The sequence below is a fragment of the Nothoprocta perdicaria genome, unplaced genomic scaffold (genome assembly GCF_003342845.1).
Source record: "Nothoprocta perdicaria isolate Ctin4 unplaced genomic scaffold, notPer1 scaffold_238, whole genome shotgun sequence".
NCBI classification, from domain to species: Eukaryota; Metazoa; Chordata; class Aves; order Tinamiformes; family Tinamidae; genus Nothoprocta; species Nothoprocta perdicaria.
Window position 1 is genome coordinate 310876 of NW_020455464.1, and position 6227 is coordinate 317102.

The window sequence follows — 6227 nt, forward strand, 5'->3', positions numbered from 1 at the left end:
CCACCTCCAACCATAGAAAAGGCTGGATTTTCCATTCCAAATAAATTAAATATTTGCAATGAAGACAGGATCGAGACAAAAAATTAACACCTGGCCATGGTATTTTAAACACTGACAAAAGTATTGGATGGGGCCCCCAGAGCTCTTTGTACTAAGCACTATCATGCTAAGGTTCCTCAGGCAGAACTGAGAATGTGTGGCAGCACTGGCTACCTCTCAGTAGCAGTGTGAGGTTTCGTCTTACAATATTTTTCTTTTTCCCAGACAGAGACTTGTAGTTCAAGTCTGGGAAGTAGTTTTCAAATGTGTATCTGCTAATGTAATGACCTGTCAGTGATTCTTGCTGTTAGTATTTATTCGTTTTCTGAACACAAATGCTTTTGTTAAACCTCTTAGCAAAAATGTTGGAGGAGACATTTTTCCCACAAATAAAGAGTTTTTTCTTCTTGGTACTTTTTTTTTAAAGTGTTTACCCTTTCTAATGGCAAAACTGAAATATATGAAAAGTGAGGAAAAAGGAGAAAATGAGCTGTTTCTATGCTGCAAATTACTTAATGTTTTTCAATYAAGTTCTTCCATGAACTTAAAAGTTCTGTGACATTTTGAAAATGCCTTTGACTTTCAAAAATGATATTCGCTTGTCCATACATGGCTTTTCGGAGGCAATCTTCAAAGATACAAATATAAAAATCCCTGTAGTGGGACGTATTACCTACCATAGACTTGGGACTCTGTCAAACTTGCATAGTTCATTTAACGTATTGAAGAAGTCTATTGATTACAGCCAAATTGCTCATAACTGTAAAYGCTTGCAAGGACAAAGGTTCTGGCACAAGTGATCACTTGAATAAAAATACTTGCTTAAATTTTAAATTTAAGCTTATTATATTAATTATTGTATTAATTATATTAATTGCCAGTCTTTAGAAAAGAATATACTATTGAGAAGTCTGGGGCTTTATCTTCACTGATATTTATAACAGTGAAGCTTTTGGGGCTACTCACAGAATTAAACCTCGCACTGAGAACCAGAAGATACACCTGACCACATTTAAATCTAATTGAATATGATGTAAGTAATAAGTAGATTTTCCTGAAAAGATGTATGGAAGTTTCTTAGATACATGAATTGTAAGTGGTTGTGTAAAACAAGAAAAATAGAGATTAGAATAGTTATGGAGGGGGAGTTAAAATGGGTACATTAGGAAGCCAAAAGAGACCCAACAGAAAAATGTAAGAACATCCTCCCTGTAAGAAGCAGGGAGAGAGAAAAGCTGTAACATCAGGAAAATAACCGGGCAGAAAAAGGAGCTAAAGTCAATGGATGTCGTTGAATACAGAGGGTTGATAATAGCAGTGGATAGAAGAAAACAGCACCCGCATTCACGGGAGCGATGACTTGTGTTGCTTGCAGGAAGGCAGCAAACAAGACTGAATCCATGATGTGTAGCAGGCCCTTGTGTGGCCTTGATGTGCGGGGGAAACGTCCTGTTACATTCCAGTCCTGCACGAGGTGGCACTACCGTACTCGCAGGCAGCGGTTCATTCCTAGCTGCGCAGCCTGGATGCCCTGGGAAAGGTGGAACTGAGGAGCCTTCCGCTGGTTCATCTAATGGAGTGTCATTCGCCTTCAAAGCAGAAGTATCCTCCACCCACCCCAATCTACGCAGCCAAGTCAAGTATTTTGGCCTGTCTAGTTTTTTTCCAAACCCTGAGCAGAAAGATACTCCAGACAGCAGTAGGCGGCCGCCTTGCAAAGGTTGATATCTGTGGAGCTGTAATGTTTCGGGCTGTATGATTTCCTAGAATAAAGTGGGAGCTCTGGCTTAGTGGTTGGAAATGGGGCTGGTTTCTGAAGAAACAAACAGGGATTTCTGGAGCAGCAGAAAGAACGGAGGTTAATTTCATGTTGTGTGGGGCTAATGAGTCGCTGAAGGAGAGAGGAGTTGGTCTGGGAGAGGCAGGTTTAAGATACCAGAGCACCCATCCACAACATGCTGCAGCGAGCAAAACCCTCCCGCTTTTTCCTGCTCCTGGCACAAGCTGAACAGCTTTATTTTACTGATATTGCCAATATTTGTGAAAAAAATCAACTGCAAAACTAAGTTACTTAGGTGTAGGCTTCCATTCAAGGAATCCCAGTTATGGTCTGTTGACTACAAGTCATCATATAGACTCCACAGAACTATATTAAAAAATAAAACATACAGTGTTTTTAGTATCAAATATTGTGTTCTTGGATCACTGGCAATTCTGAAGGTAGGAAATGTTTCCAGGAAGCTGTAGGGATTGCTGCTGTTGCAAAATTCCACCATCAAATCCTAAAGCTGTTTCGCGGTAATGCAGAAGTGGCAGTCATTTGCCAGGTAATAAAGTCTCCTTTATTCTTGTCATCTTCTAAAAAATATTTAAACAATAATTACATATTTGCTCACAGAATACCTGGTCCCAAAATTAAATGTTAGAAATACTGCATTTGGTGCTTAATGGAAAAAAAAAAAAAATCCCCTAGTGTCACTGAGGCTGATTTGTTACCTGACCCAAATTACACATTAGGAGTAGGTGTGAGTAGGAAATGATTGTAACTTGTGCCAATATATGGATGCCTATTGCTAGATAAAAGGCAAATTTTACAAGAGTGTGTAGAGCACATGGATGAATCAGGTTGAAATTTACCTTAATGATTTGGAGGTAAAAGCCAAATCATTGTCCGTTTAAGCTTCATACACCAATTGAAGAAGGAAGCAAATCGTGCTAGAATCTCCCTCAGTGATACTGTCTTGAAAAACTGTGTGTATCTGTATCAGCCTGCCTGATCAATTGACACTTCAATATACATCTAACTGAAAAGGATTACAAAATTAGATTCCAAAATATGTGTTTTCATTTTCCAAAACAGTCAGTGAATGGACAGCGAATGATCGTTTAGTCATTTATAACTTTGAAGCTCCTGGACAAAAAACAGGTAAAGAAAGGAGAGATGCTCTGAAAACATAGTCTTTAYGAGACTGGTCTTCTCATAGCAAATTGGGCTGGGCCTCTTCTTTGACTAGAAACATGCTTGCTGAAAGCATGCATGATTGCAGGATTTCCTAAACCTGTGTTAATTAGCTCAGTAATTTCTTTTGTTCTTTAATCCTGATTTTATTCAGGAAAAAAAAATTGAAATATTTCTTATGTTAAGGACAAAACAATTATTAGAACATCTGAAGATTTTTTAAGTTCTGTTAATATTTTACTTCTGAGAAAAGGAAGTAAATGGTAGAAATGAGGCGTGAAAATGCAAGGTTGTACTTAGAGTGGATATAAACCTGAATACACTACATTTTTGTTTGCAGTAAGGGAAGTTCCAGTGTTACCTAACCTCTTAGTAATTTCATTGTAACAGTGAGTTTAATAAAACAATAACTAGCTAACTAGCTTCCTGCTCATGCTGGGAATATTATCGCAATCTAGCGTTGTTCTTACGGGAATGACATCTCTCAGATCTGCACCTTCAGACTTTAGAAATGCTCTTGTGTCTGGTTTGCAGTTTTATTTTTAATGTACAGTATCTAACTGAGTAGTTAAATTTGCCCTTTGTATGTGTCATATTTGTTATTAAACAATGTAAATTTCATTAAATTACTAGCTGAATTACTCATTCAAGCCCTACACGAGTTGTCACCACCAGCACRCCTCTCTTCTCAACTGCATGGATGAACTTGGACAGATCAAATTCCTGCCCATCAAATGCCTGATTTTTAAATCAAAATYCTGTTTTCAGTGTTAATCTTGATGTTAGCCTCTACAATTAGACATGTTCCTCCCTAGATAACACAGTACAGAGCAGTACAGAGTTTTTCTGTGACTTTGAAAATATTTCCTACRGGAATATCCAGATATATCAGGCTTGCCTGGAGTAATGATTGTCCAGCTTTTCATTTTTCTGTTTGGAGAAAGGTAACGCTGTGCATGCTAACCAGGTGGTATCCAYACCTGTTAAGACTCTTTTCTCCCCTTTGTTGAATTTGAAATATGATTGTCACAAAGCTTTCTTTTTTTTTCATTTAGGAAAATGAAGAACAGAGAAGTGTTTCACATTTCATTCTTTATTTATACTGTCCTTCTCATGCCATCATAATTTGTGAATCTGACAGGAATCTTGACTATACGAACATGCTTAATCCTTCAGAGAGGTTTCCTAAACTTCCATCTCTCTTCTGGAATGGGAACAGAGATTTCCCTGGATTCTAAACTGGAGTTTTGTATCAGAGGAGAGGAGACAGAGAGTCAGCTCACAGCTCACTAGGAAATGTTTTAACGGGAATCCAAACTCCAGCTTTTTATCGTAATTATATTGTGGGAGAGCTGCTCCTGTTTTCCCAGTGTGAGGTTCTGGTGTAGAACTTCTCTGGAATATCTTCTGCTCTGAAGACAGCTTACCATCCATCCAAGATGCAGGTGTGAGTGTAACAAATACAGTAGGAATACCTGACCTAGGAATACCTGACCTGAATCAGCAAGAAGGAAAATCAAGGTGGGAATAGTATCTCTAGAGTGTGCGGGCCATATCCCTGCATACTTCCTGGTCATTTCCACTGAAAAAAAAAGAGTTTTRTCTGCTTGGATTAGTTGAGTGTTGCAGTCCAGATGATTTAGTACCTTTGCATAGCCCAAGCATGTATGACTYTGTGGGTTTCCCTGTGACAGCTGAGGATACGAGTCTGTTGTGAAGTCATGGCATAAGAAGAAATTACGGCTCTTTCCCGGAAAGCTTGGATGATGATGATGATTAACCTTGTTCATTTTCAAGAAGAATCAGCTCTTAGTGATGCTGACACAAATTTTTGAATTATTTAATTCTATTTATTTGATTTATAATAGCTTTCTGAAGACTCAAGTGTTGAAAGGAAATCTCTTTGACAAGTTTTATTGCCTTATTGTGACAAAGGTAGCTATTTTCATTCTATACTAATATCTTAAGGGATAATTGTATCTGCATTTTTTAAAAAGATTCAGTAGTATTTCGCATAGTTTGGCTGTTCAATCCTGACAGGCATTTTTTGGTTATTGGTGTCTGTCTGGATCGTTATTATGAAGCTTTTAGAGGTAGTTCTCCTTTCCTCTGTGGTCGTAGACACTGGCATCACTGTTCCCTGTGGGTATCAGAAAGATTTCTCAAGAAATGGACATGCTGTGAGGCATATCTTCGTAAATAAAAGTTGACTCCACGCTCAGCACTTGTGGTGCCGAAGTTAGCGTTGTCAGGCATTAGTCTAAATCGTCTAAATAATTTCACACATATAACACTGCATATAAATACCAAATATTAGTAATGCACTATAAATATTAGGAATATTGTAATATAATATAGWTAATACAACTTAGCCCTATATTCCCAGGGACCGGATGAAGCCCTGTAGCCCCTGTAATACAGTGTTGTCACTGTTAGCAACAGGTCGTGATCTTTGTACTTAGTACCTTCATTTTCAAGGCCTCTGGATTGAGTCTTGTCAGGCTTGCTCTGCCTGGGCTTTTCTTGACATGCCTCCAGCTTTGTCTTAATCAGCTGTGCACCGCTGCTTTGAAAGGGATCCATCATGCACAGAGGGAATAATTTTGTGCCCTGAGCACACAGCCTTGGTTTTGTTTGAGTTTTCTTTCTTTGTACAATGTGCTGCAAAGGTATGTGGTGCTGAACGTCCCAGAACCACAGAGGGGCTGAGGGTGGAAGGGACCTCTAGGGATCACCCAGTCCAATATATTGGAACATATTCAGCCCCTCGAAAGACAGACTGACGTCCTGTAGACTAATGCCCTTGGGAAGGAGGGTTGTGCTCCGAATTCTTAGGTGATGTGTCCTGTGGTTCCCGTTAGGAAACACATGACTGTCATGTGAAAGCAATCTGTAATCCCAGAGCAATTGTGGCACTCTGTACATTCCCCTGAAGTTASGCAGGGGCGCAAATGAAAGTAAAAGCAGTTCTCGGTTTCAGCTCTCTTTGTGTTCACGCCTTTCAGGAATAGAAAAGCTGCAGTGCACTTCCCTGACTTTCTAGCTAGTTCGTGAAGAATCAGATGTGTTACCAAAAGCGTTAGGAAACGGTGACCTAGCCCCTTTCACCTGAATTCCCGAGGGTCTGGCAGGAATGGGGGGGTTCGCTGTTAACCTTCCCGTACGTTCAGGATCAGCAGAGCCTCTAATCCTGTGGAAAAACAAAACAAAAGAAAACAAAACAAAACAA